This window comes from Pinus tabuliformis, chromosome 9, assembly GCF_031772625.1.
Source record: "Pinus tabuliformis cultivar Carrire ecotype Pingquan chromosome 9, CPIR1, whole genome shotgun sequence".
Taxonomy (NCBI): domain Eukaryota; kingdom Viridiplantae; phylum Streptophyta; class Pinopsida; order Pinales; family Pinaceae; genus Pinus; species Pinus tabuliformis.
The window spans coordinates 197,371,776-197,384,963 of record NC_142307.1 but is presented as its reverse complement, the minus strand read 5'-3'; positions in this window follow the sequence as shown (position 1 = coordinate 197,384,963).

The window sequence follows — 13,188 nt, the reverse complement described above, 5'->3', positions numbered from 1 at the left end:
GAGTGCAAGACTCCATGAAAGATGTGCAAAGGCTCAAAACTAGATGAGGGGCCACAACTTGTCATCAAGCCCTCCTTCTAGCACCAGAAATGTTGACGGTGTTGGACCCGCCAACATATCAAGGGGATCTCAAGGTAAGAAGTCCCAATTAGACCTCAGACCGTTTGGTGTAGGAGTCCCAACAGTGGGTCGTAAGGTAATGCCTTGACCACGATATCGCACAAAGGCAAGTAAGATAACTCTGTCAGTAGCAAGGGTGTGACCGCTGTAGCGATCCAGGGAAGATGCATGAAAGCTTCTAACACAAAGGGGGTGAGATGAGTGCGCCCCTTGAAAAACTGTATCAATACTCAGCTGGGAAGGGAACACACGAGCGAAGATGCATCACAAGCTAGAAAGCAGAACAGTTGACAATCCAAAGTGATGGTTAAACCAACAACACATTTGCAACAAGATTCTTATAATTGCATACGAATCAGTTCATACACAAATACGTAAGTTAAACAACATATATCATTAAGGCAACCGGAACAGTCCAACTACAATAACAACATATGCATGAAAATGTGATGGCTCTTATTATATAAAGAAGTGTAAGTTCCAATCATACAATACATCCATGTAAAGCTGCTAGCCCCATCAGTGAAACGTTACAGCCACATCCGCCTGCTCCTCCAAAGAGATGTACTAGCTCCGTGCAGTGGAGAAGCCAAGGCGCATTACAATATTGTCCAAGCTCTCTTCAAGGTAGTCTTACTAGAAGTTTGGCTGACCAAAAGCCTATACAATGAGTTATGAGGGACTATTTATAGAAAAGGGTGGGGTGACCCTTGACATTCCCCTTTGTGACCATTCAACTACCCTCATGACTCTTCACCGACTCTTTGACTGTTACATCCACTATTGAGACTTGACTTAAACTTGACATGAGTCAACATTACAATGCACATGTACCCATGTGAGCAATGGCTTGAACAAGCCAAACTAGACATCATTATGACTTAGACAACTATAAAATTCCAACTGCTCGACATCCTCATGTTGATCAACAATAATATATTGATGCCAAGATTGGTAGTCCTTAATAGTGTCTGTGTGTTCTGTTGTGACATCCGTCTAAAACTTGAACCTTGCCTCCATAGCATTCGGGTACACTACTCGGGCTCCTCTATCCAACTCGTCTGAAAGCATGTGCATCATTGTATTCAATGTGGCCATACCAGCAACATACTTGCGCATGATGTATACACTGATAAGTAAGTTTGGGTTGGTGGCGGTGCGCTTCAACTTGTCGAAGTACAAGTCAAGCTCCTGTCGGACCTGCTTCTTTGTCTTCACCTGGGTGAGAGTTCCAAGTGATGGGATCACATGAGTGTGCACTATAACATCCATGCTCTTGAATACTCATGCATGGGAAGCCTGTATGCTAGTGATGAGCTACGGTAGGTCTTCATAGTTCTGGATCTGACTCCAGATACGTGCTTGCAGCTCGACCACATTGGCCTTCATCATCTTTGGCAAGTGAAGCGTGGCTCCCTTGTACTTCATCATCCATGCTTGCATGTTATCAATATCATCATGTATGTTCTTCAAAATGCATGCTCTTCTCACACATCATTGTTGCCATCTGTGGAGATGAACGACTTCTTGGTGCATGATACCAAACTTGGAGTACAATGCTCGCATAACTGCGTCAAACGACAATACTTCATCTAGTATTGCCTTCTTCAGTTCAGCTCAGGCGACATTGTCACCAAGTCTCCTCCTTGCTTGGCCACCTGTAGTTCCTTCGCCATTCCCTCATTCTCAGCTATGAGAAAATGAACACTTGAGATAGTGGCTTCGGCATACACTCTAGTTGCATTGGCCAAATCAGCAGGATGCTTGTGCACATCAGTCATGATCACTTGTTCTTCAACTTGCGCAGGAGATGTTTGGTCCTTCGAAGTCAGTACTCTGTGAGACTGCACAACTTTGTGATGAGATTCGTTAAAGGAGATGTTGTGCACCTCTGCTTCCAGCTGACCACCAAGGATCTCAGTGCCTCCTTGGTCATTCAAGACTTGCTCATCATCTGGATGCATTGAAGCGGGTGAATCGACCTCTTTTTGGTGAGGCATGAGGTCGATGTCCTATTCCAACTCCTTCTACTCCATGTCTATATCCAACTGTTCAAGTGCATGTTCTATCTCATGAGCAAAGTATTTCCCCTACGATGGTTCACCTTGTTGACCTAATGCCAGCTGTTCAGATGAATCAACTACTTGTACGGGCATTGCTTCGTCTGTCTTCGCATGATGCGCCCCCTATTTTATCTGTTGCTTCTACACTTCCTTCTCCTGTTGGTGCAGCTCTTGTTCTTTCTAGAGTTGCTCCCTCAGCTCATGCAACTCCTTCTCTGCTTCTTCCATTCTCTTCTTATCCCTCTTCCTTCCCGCGATGTGGTTGTCACGTTGCTGCCTCTTTTCCTGAATAGCCATAGTTGCTTTCTCTACAAGTGGATTTGCTCGAAACTTTCAGCTTTGCTCCTCCTCCATGCGGTCAATAATCTTCCTCTTCCCTTTGTTGTGCATAGGTATGATTGGCTCTGCTGCCTCTGTTGTTGCTGCTACTGCTGGTGCTCTCCATGATGCTGCTTCATGTTGCTTTGCTAACCACTCTACGGAAAAGCTGACCTATTCATTGGGTCTGGAGGAATTGTAGCAATACCTCCATGAGTCTTCCTCGGCCCAATGAAATGCCCCATGGATCCAGTTGAACTGAACTCTCAGGAAATGATCCTTCACAATGCAATGTGGGTCATACAGGTTGAAGCTTTGGAGGTCGAACAGGTACTTCTTCATCTGTTATGCTTCGACATTCACTTGCTTGATACTCCAGATCTCATATAACCCAATCCGCAATGGAAGATTGGGCCAAGGTGCCTTCTTCTTCCATTGCAGTCTAGTTGTCAATCCTACTGAGATGTGATACGCTACTTCTTGCATGACAAGTACATCCAAGGCAAACTTTGGTAGAACATGCGGAGGCTTCTCCACACTGAACATTCAGATGAAAGTGTCAGACAATGAGGCATACCAATCTGCAATTCCTAACAACACCTCCATTGCTTCCTTTGACATGCAGGGTGGATCTTTTTCGAATATCATCTTGTATATTGGGGTGACAAAATGGTCAGACAGCCATATGATTACTCCTCTGAAGCTGCATTCGGACAAAAACTTGAAATATGTGTTCACAAAAGTCTCTGTCGGTGACCATGTCCACTCCAAGCCCGGGAACTCATGTCGGGCACAGAATTCATCTAAGGTGTAGGTGGACATGTAAATCTCTACATGCATACCCTCAGGTGGTTGTCGAGCCTTCATGACTTGTTCCTTCAACTGATGAGCTAGTCTGTCGGACCAGTTGCATGGTCTTCCTTCTCTATCCAGTTGGTCCAATGCGATCACCCAACTCTGAGGAAAGATTTCAGTGCTCGCTTGGCCACTCAGTCAACATGCAAATATGACCAAGTAATGGTATGCCTTCCTCAATATCTTTGTCTTGTAGATCTAGTTGGGTGTCATCCTGAAATGAGCTGGTTCCTTTATCCAATCCTTCAATATGTCTCTGGAGTTACCTCTGTTGCTGGGCAAGCTGAATGGAGGACTTGTGATAGTCACATGCTCTGAAATATGATACATATCATCATAATATCGTGCCCAGAACGTTGCAAGCTTTGTCCACTGACACTGCTCAAGGTCATCATCTCGGGATTAGTGTGAGGGACGATCCAATGAATCATGTCCGTGCATGGGAATGCAGGGTATCTACATGAAATCCGGTACAAGCTGGACTTGTGAATGTTCATGTACACATGGCGGTCTTCGAGATCTTCCCCAAAAGTGCCTGTGAATGTTTCATTAAACTCTTTCCACTTTAGTTTGATGTCCTTGTCTAGATACAACTTCGTATCTTCATAGATCGGCATACTAGAGGACACCTGCTCAACTACTACTCCGACTGCAACTCCATTAGTGTCCTGTGATCTTGTTCTCTTGGAAGCCATTGAGACAGATGAACACCTGAAAGCTCTGGAAAGAAGTAGCATGAATGTCAAGAAATATGTTAGTGGAAACAAAGCAGATCCGGGGAAGGATACAACACATACCTGGGAAACTGATGAGCAAGATTGCGCAAATTTTACTGGGAGGTTGGGTGACTGGCTGCCAGAACCATGAAAAAGATAGTTTGGGTTGTCTGGGAGGCAAGACTGGCTACTGGATCTATGAAATGCACAATCCAGTCAGGGAGTTGGCTTTTAGGATTGCATAATGCGCAATTCCAGCTGGGAAGGATTGCTGGCCCAGGGATAGATTTGCACAATTCCTTGGGGAAAGCAGCCACTGTCCTCTAGAAATGCGCAAAATAGTCCTGGAGGCCAGTGCTTGGAAAGAATGCGCATTTCTAGAGAGGAAGGTGAGTTTTCCTTCCCTAGATTGTGTAATGAAGCCTTGGTGAAGGGAGAGTCCGGGTGAAGGTTGGCCTGACTCGACGGCAGGAAACTGAAAGCAAATAAGACAGTGAATGCATGGTGACACTAAGTGATAGTAGAAGTGATTGAAAGTGCATGCAAAACATGTATGAAAGATTCAAAAAATAGATCAACATGCATGTGGGTGAAGCAGTTCGCCGGTTTGGTGAACGTCCATGCAAAATAGTTTCATTCATGCGAAAAGAGAGAGATAGCAATGAAAAAAGAGATAGAAAAATCTAGTATACATGTAAACGACAACAAGCATTCAAAGAAATCAAGTAAACAGAACTCACACAAGCGAATACACAAAAGGTGATAGAAATGCTGAAAAAGACAAGTTGAGGCCACTTACCTGTGAATCACTAAGACGGATGTGTCGAAGAGTCCTGGATGTGTTGTGGGATGTTAGAGCTCCAAGATCGATGTGAATGAATGAGCTCTAATGCATCAAATAGATAAGTTTGGTCTCATGACGCGCATGCCACAAATCTAGGAAAAAACGACACTTTGAGGGAAACTTGTAAAACAACTTTGCATGTAACCCCCATATGCTAAAAATAGCTCCCTGAATCATGGGATGTCTTTTGCATGTTGTCTCTTGTTATTCTGGGAAGAGCAAGTCATGCATGCATCCAAGTCAAGTCTCGTCGGTCACAAGTGGAACTGGTTAACCAGACTATTCATGCATGCAGTTGCTCAACTGCTTCGGAAAAATGTGCATTCCTGGTTGGGAGTTGGGCTGACTACCCAGGAGGATTGCGCAGTTTATTGGTAGAGTAGCTGACTACTGCCTAGATTTGTGCAAATCCTGGGCTGAGCAGCCCTGCTGGGGAAATTTGTGCAAATCCTGATGGAGTTTTGGTTGGCAGGATTTCACAATCATGGAGCCTAGTAGGCTGTCAGAGAGGATTGCGCAATTTCTGGAGGGAAGGTTGGTTATCCTCCAGAAATGCGCAATTTTCAAGGGGAAGTTGCTCAACCTGTAGCTAGACCAAGTCCGGGTGAATAGCCTGTGAAGGGAATAGACCGACTGTGATCGATAGGCTGCCTTTATGCGAGGAAAACACTGAAGCTTGAGTACTTGTCGAAGCAAGATAAAGTGTTGTGAAAGGTTGGTAGGGAGGCTCCAAAATAGGCTAAGGAAAAATTTTGGAGGGTGGTTGTAGCTGCTACAACAACACTCCAAGCTTTCTCTAAGTTATACCTATCAGAAGCTTGGCTCTCAAAATCTTGTTCAATGAGTTATGAGGTTCTATATATAGCAAAGGGTGGGGTGACCCTTAACATTACCCTTTGTGACTCTTGACATACCCTCATGACTCTTCAACTTACACATGACAGTTTACATTCTACTATTAACACTTGGTCTTTCACTTTACAAAATTTTTACAATACAATCTGCACATGTACCCATGTGAGATAAAAAATGGGCTTGAGTATGCCATAAAAGACATCACTGAGACCCAGATAGTTGTGTGAAGACTAATTCGTCGACATCCTCTTGGTGATTGAGGGTGGCGAACTGATGCCAAGCTTGGTAGTCTACTATGGTGTATGCGTACTCTGTGGTGACATCCTTTTGGAAGTGAACTCTTGCTTCCGTTGCATCTGGGTACCTTGATTTGGAACCTTTGTCCAACTCATCATATAACATGTGCATCATGGTCTTGAATGCAGTCGAACCATAGACATATTGGTGCATAGTTTCTACGCTCATCTACAAATATGCACTGGAGGCTATGCACATCAACTGCTCAAAGTACATGTCCAGCTCCAGTCGGAATTGGTTATTTTCTTTCGCCTCGGTGACTATGCCAATGGATGGGATCACATGCATGTGCACAATGACATCCATGCTCCTAAACACTCATGCATGTGAAGCCTGTAAGTTGGTGATGAGCTGTGGGAGTTCCTCATAGTTCTGGATCTGAATCTAGATGTGTGCCTTTAACTCCACTGCCTTTGGCTTCATCATCTTTGGAAAGTACAACAAGGCTCCCTTGTACCTCATTGTCGATATCTGCATGTGATTGACAACGGTGTGTATGTCTGTCAAGACGCGTGCTCTCCTAGCACAACACTCCTGCCAACCATTAATATGGACAACTAACTTATGCATGGTGACGAATGTGAAGTACAACTTCTGCATGACTGTCTCGAGGGACGATAATTCATCAAGTGTCACTTTCATCAACTCTGCTCTGGCATATGTTGTAGCTTTCTCTTCTCTCTGCTTGGCCGCTTGCAACTCCTTAGCCATGCACTCGTTCTCAGCTATCAATAATCTGACACTTGAGCTGGTGGATTCAGCATATGCCTTTGTAGCATTGGATAATGCAGCTGGATGTTTGTGCACATCAGACACAATCACTCGTTCTTGAAAATGCACAAGAGATGCATGGACATTCAGAGTGGGCACTCTACGTGACTGCACAACTCTATGTTGTGACTCGTCAAAGGATATGTTGTGCACATCTACTTCTGGATTGTCCTCAAGGATTTCAATGTCTCTTTGATCACTTGGGACTTGCTCTGCTCCCGGATCTGGTGAAGCCAGTGGGGTGACCTTTGGGTCTTTGGGCATGAGGTTTATATCCTGATCCTTCTCTGGCTAATCCACATCCGTGTCCATCTGTTCAATCTCCTGAGCAAAGTGTTGTCCCTGCGACCGCCCACCTTGTTTGTTATCTACCAGTTGTGATGAGTTAATAAGCTATATTGGCATAGTTTCATCAATGTGTGCACGTTGTGCATCCTATTTTTCTTGTTCCTGTTGCGCTTCATTCTCTCTTCTGTGTAGCTCTTGTTCTTCCCTTAGTTGTTGATTCACCTCTTGCAACTTCTTCTCTACCTCCTCCAGTTTCTACTTCTCCCTCTATCTTTGTGCAATCCTTCTGTTGCGATGTCACTTCTTTGCCTCAATCTCCAAAGCTGCTCTCAATACAAGTGGAAATTCCTTGAACTTGCAGCTTTGCTTCACCTTTACGTTGTCCGCAACCTTCCTCTTGCCTTTGTCATGCGCAGGTCTACTTCCCTCTACTGTTTTTGATGTCGATGCTCTCTGAGATGTTGCCGCCCTGTTCATTGCTAACTTTTCTAAAGCCACTCTGACTTGTTCATTGAGCCTTGAGGAGTTGTAGCAGTATCTCCATGGGTCTTCCTCAGGCCAATGACATGCCGTGGATCCAAGGATGATACACTCTTTCATAGTGGTCCTCCAGTAAGCAATGTGGGTCATATGGATTGAAACTTATGGTGCCGAAGGTGAACCTCTTGAATTCCTCAGTCTCATCCTAAGCATGCTTGAGACTCTAGATCTCATACAACTGGATCTACAAAGGAAGAGTGGGCTAAGGTGCCTTCTTCCTCCTGTGCAGTCTCGCAGGCAACCCTGTCAAGATATGGTATGCAACCTCTTGCATGACCAGCTTGTCCATGGCAAACTTCGGTAAAACATGCAGAGCGTGCTCCACGTTGTACATCAGGATGAAGGTGTCAAGGGGTGAGGCATACCAATCTGCTATGCTAACTAATGCCTCCATCGTTGCATGTGACATGCAAGACGGATCCTACTCAAATGTCATCCTGTACATCGGGGTGATGAAGTTTTTTGATAGTTGTAGTATAACTCCACGGAAGCTGCACTCAGAGAACAACCTGTAATAGATGTGCATAGAGGTTTTTAAAGGTGTCCATGCCCAACCTAAGCTAGGGAACAACTGATGGGCACAGATTGCATCAAGCATTTAGATGGACATGAAGAGATTTTCTTGTTGACCCTTGGGTTGATGTTGGACCTATTTTACTTTCCCCTTTAGCTAGAGAGCCAACATGTTGGACCAATTGAAAGGTCTTCCTTCGTTTGCTAGTTGATCCAACACAATCACCCAACTCTGCGGGAAGGTTTATGTAGTCTCTTAGACATATAGGCAGCATGTGAAGACGACCAAGAACTGATAAGACTTTCACAATGTCTTTATATTTTATACTTGGTTGGTGTCATCCTGAACTTAGACAAATCTCTCACCCAGCTCTTCAAGATATCTCTTGAGTTTGCACTGTTGTTGGGATGGGTGAAGAGTTCATCCATTGTGTTCACCGACTGCGGTAAGTGATACATCTCCCAAAAGTTCTCTACCCTGAACATAGCAAGTTTTGTTCCACTAACACTTCTCAACACCATTGTCTCTAGATCAGTGTGTGAGACAATCCAATGGATCATGTCCATGCATGGAAATATGGGATTACTGCATGCAGCCTAGTACAAGATAGACTTGTGTATGTTGACATAGACTTTGTAGTCATCCAAATTCTCCTCAAAGGTGCCTTAAAATATGTCATTGATGTCCATCCATGTAACCTTGAACTCCTTGTCTATGAACATCTTAGTGTCTCCATAGATGGGCAAACTCATAGACACTTTCTCGACCACGTCTCCAGTTGCGTTCTTAGTGGTGTCCTTTAACCCTGCTCTCTTGGAAGCCATTGTACCTATACTGTTGAGAGATTGATGAACACTTGTGATACCTGGAGATAGAGAAACACTCATGGAAAGCAAACTGTCAATTCAAAACCAAAATAAACTTGAGGATTGACATGCATCACACCTGGGTGACTGACTGGAAAATTTGCGCAATTTCCTCTGGGAGAGGCTAGGGGACTTACTACCAAAACTGCGTAGATCATAGTCCAGAATGCCAGTGAGCTTACTGACTACTAAAAATGTGCAGATCATATTTTAGCTTGGCTTGCTCAAGACTGGAACTGAACAATCCGCAATTCCAGTCAGCATGACTGCAAACCGGGAAAACTGAATTGCGCAATCCCAAGGGCCAACTAGGGCATTGTCTCTCAGAAATGCGCAAAGCACATCCCAAGAGGCCAGTGTGAGGTAGGCTCTATGCAATTCCTAGGAGTGAGGCAATGCCTTCCATCCCAAAAATGCATAGTGCAAGTCGGGCAAGGCAAGGTCTGGGCCAAGGCAGCTCAAACTTGCCGGTGGGCGACTAAAAGCAATAAGGGTTGAATGCATGTGTGAAGATAGGTGTATACATGATTGAATGAACATGCATTTGATTATGGTTAGTGCATGATTCAGTAAAAATGGAAAACATCTAAGTGTGTGAAGCGAGTTGCTACGACAGGGACCGTTAGTGCAAAAACATTGTCATGCATGCGACAGCAAGGAAATGCAATGGAAAACTTGAAATAATGCTTCTACAAGCTAACATGCATTAAAATGACAGAAATCATTCAACAAAACCAAGAAAACAATATTCACACAAACCGAAATACAAAAAGTGACAGAAAAGCAGCAAAAGACATGAAACACAGACGTAACCTGAAAAAGTTGTGTTGAGTGTGCCGAAGGTTCCTAGATGCGTTGGGAACGTTAGAGCTCCAATATCGAAGTGAAGAATGAGCTCTGAAGCGTCAAATAAATAGTTTTGACAAGATCGAGGTTTATGACACACATGCCACAGTTCTAGGAAAAAGCAACACTCGGTGGGAGGTTTCTAAATCATGTTTTGCATGTAACCCCCAACTGCTAAAAATAGATCCCTAAAATCTAGGGATGTTTTTTTATTTTTTTTTCTTTTTTCTTTTTCAAGAAAAATTTGCCATGCATGAAAAGCAAGATTGCACAGTCCTGGAGAGAACCGGTCAACCTATGAGCACATGCAACGGACAACGAGCCTTAGGATGACTTCTGCGCAGTTTCTGGGTTGAGTGGATCTCGCTGCCCCTCAGGCTCTGCACAATTTCTAGGCTAAGTGGCTCTAGCTACCCCTCAAGCTCTGCGCAATTTCTGGACTGAAGCCAAGGCTTCCATCCAAAACTACACAAATTCTGAGAGAAAACCCAGTGATGGACTACTCTGCCGATTTTCTTATGGAAGGCAACCTGACTGCTCTACACAATTCTAGAGATAGTTCTGGATGCCATGATGCACTACACAATTATGGAGAATAAGGCTAGTTTCCCTCCAGTTCTATGCAATTATCCAAGTTAGCACAAGAACCAGTTGAAGACCAAGTCATGGAGATCAGCTTGCAAGTAAAAGGTAAACAAGTTAGCGCACACAAGCTGATGAGCCAAAGAAACTCAACTGAAAGCATAAGTACCTGGGTAGTTCAAGACATGCTGCTAAGGATGGTTAGTAGGGAGGCTCCAAAACGAAGCTAAGGCAAACTTTTTGAGGATGGTTGTAGTCGCTAAAACGATTGTGACACACTGTTAAAACTCCAGCTCTCTGGATGGACCTTGTTTCATGAAAAGCAAGTCTAACTCCTCCGAAAGTATTGTTCAATTCTTTGATCATCGTGGTTTCCACACTAGATTGAGTGAAAGATGTAGCACCTGCCATTCTCTTGATCGGTCAGCACACATTCCAAACCAAGTCAACTTAGTTGTTTCAATTGGGGATGAGGGGTATATTGGTGCACAAGTAATATGTCTGTCAAAGTTTAAGTTTCATCTCTGGTGTTGGTCTACTGCGAGAAGGCCTGGACAGTACCCCGACGGAGTAACGGAGGAAAACAAGCATCTCTCTGTTGCCAATAGACCTGGACAGTACATCGAGGGAGTCACACAAGAACACAAGCATCGCTTCGCTGCCAGCGAGCCTGGTCAGTACCTCGATGGAGTTACTTGCATCACCTCTCTGCGTTGGAAGCCTTTCTCTTCTTTCGCCTTATTCATTTTTTCATTTTTCAAAGAACAGTGCATAGGAACTTATTTATTTCAGAGGCAAAAGAGGGATCCTGACTTATAATATCAGAAGAGGTTTTTCCTTCTATATGCTATATATACCTCTGACATACTTATTAAGGTTTTCCACCTCACCTTACTCTACTTGACTGAGTTGACAAGGATTAATCCAAAAACAATCTACTAGAGTAGGTGGTGCTAGTTAGAGTGCAAGTGTTTTGTTTTCACCAAGATTCACTTCGAACATAATGTATTTTCCATTAGTGTATCATTCACTAAAGACAACAAGTTATTCACAAAGAGAGAGGATGACAGATAACCAAGTGCTTATAGTTGTACAAGCCCTCGTGTACTTTACCATGCTTTTCTTAAGAGTCACACACGGTTTCATGCGTGACTATACTACGAATGTAAACAAGCAAACAAAACAAAAAACAAAAAAGAGAAGAAGAAAATGTGAAAGCCAAGAAAGTAAGCTAAGCATCAAATCAAGAAAACAAATAAATAAAGTAAAAAGGAAAACATGCATGCAAGAAAACCAAACAAAATCAAACACTACTCCTACTCCTAAGCTAACGGTGCATGGTTCTAATCACCTGAAGTGATAGTTCTGATGCAGCCACCGGCGCATTGGTTGGCCCATGTTGGTGAAGGCACGGTTTGTGAAAAGGATAGTCAAGTGAACCAGCCAACATGAAAGATATAACAATGAAGACCAACACACACTAAGTTTAAACGCGTCCACAGAAAAGAAAAGAGTGAAAGCACAAGACAAGTATTATGCGTACTTAACATGGTGTTGTGATAAACTGTGTGTAGATGATAAGCATGCACACTCTCTTTACTGTGACATAAAAGCAAACATGAGAAAGAGAGACAACTTATGCCTTGCAAGTGTGCTTGTTGTGTATGATTCCTCCAATGCATGAGCGATGTGATCATGTGATTCAGGTGGAGGAAGTGAAATATGTGTATTGGATTGATCTTCAATGCATACAAATGAGTGATGAGGAGCCTTGGGTGGTTCAACAATTTCCTGATCGGAAGTGAAACTAACCTCAGGACAGCGAGGGCCTGACATAACCATCATCTCGGGCTGAAGTGCCTCGACAGCCTGTGAGGTTTCAACTTCATAGACAAATAGATCATCATCAACAGGTGGCTTTCAAAGATCAACGACGATTGAATAAAAATCGTGATCGAATATAGAGAAATCAATGAGTTCATTAGCATCCTCATGAGCTAATGAATCATACAAAGGGGTAGATGAGAAGCAACAATGTTCACCCTCTGCGTTTCCGGAAAAAGTAGATGAAATGTCGAGTGGATTCTCAATGAAAGATTTGTCCTCTCCGCTGTTAAATGATGGACTACCATCTGGTGTGTTTTGTGAACGATCGGAAGTAGACGCATCTATGGATGGATTTACACAAGGAAAATAAGAGATATTAGAATCACCAAATATGTCAGGAAAAAGTGGAGGAGGCACAAACAGAAGGAGGTCATCCTTCCCCGCGGGTTCATGTTCAGATTCCCAGTCATGCTCATCGTAAATGACAATGTAGGTTGGTTGTGCAACATCAATTCCGTCGATAACTTGATACTCGTTCACAACAAGTGTGGAGTTTGGAACGAAATAACACAAGAGAGTACAATCTGGAGGATCATTAGAACGTGGGGATGGAGGTTGAAGTAACAAGTGCATATGAAAACCCATGGACTTCCCAACCAAATCTGCACAAAAATTGAGAGTAGTGAGGGTGGGAGGATGTGACATTTGAACAAACTTATGTGCACACTCTCCCACATCACTCTATGGGGGTGGAGTTGTTTGATGAGAGGAAGGCGGAAAGTCACTTGTGACAGCGACTATGTCCACTTGTGATTACGTGGCTCCATCACTGAAGTATGTTGAGTGGGGTTTGAGCTTTTTCTTCACTTTTGGACAGAGTGATTTG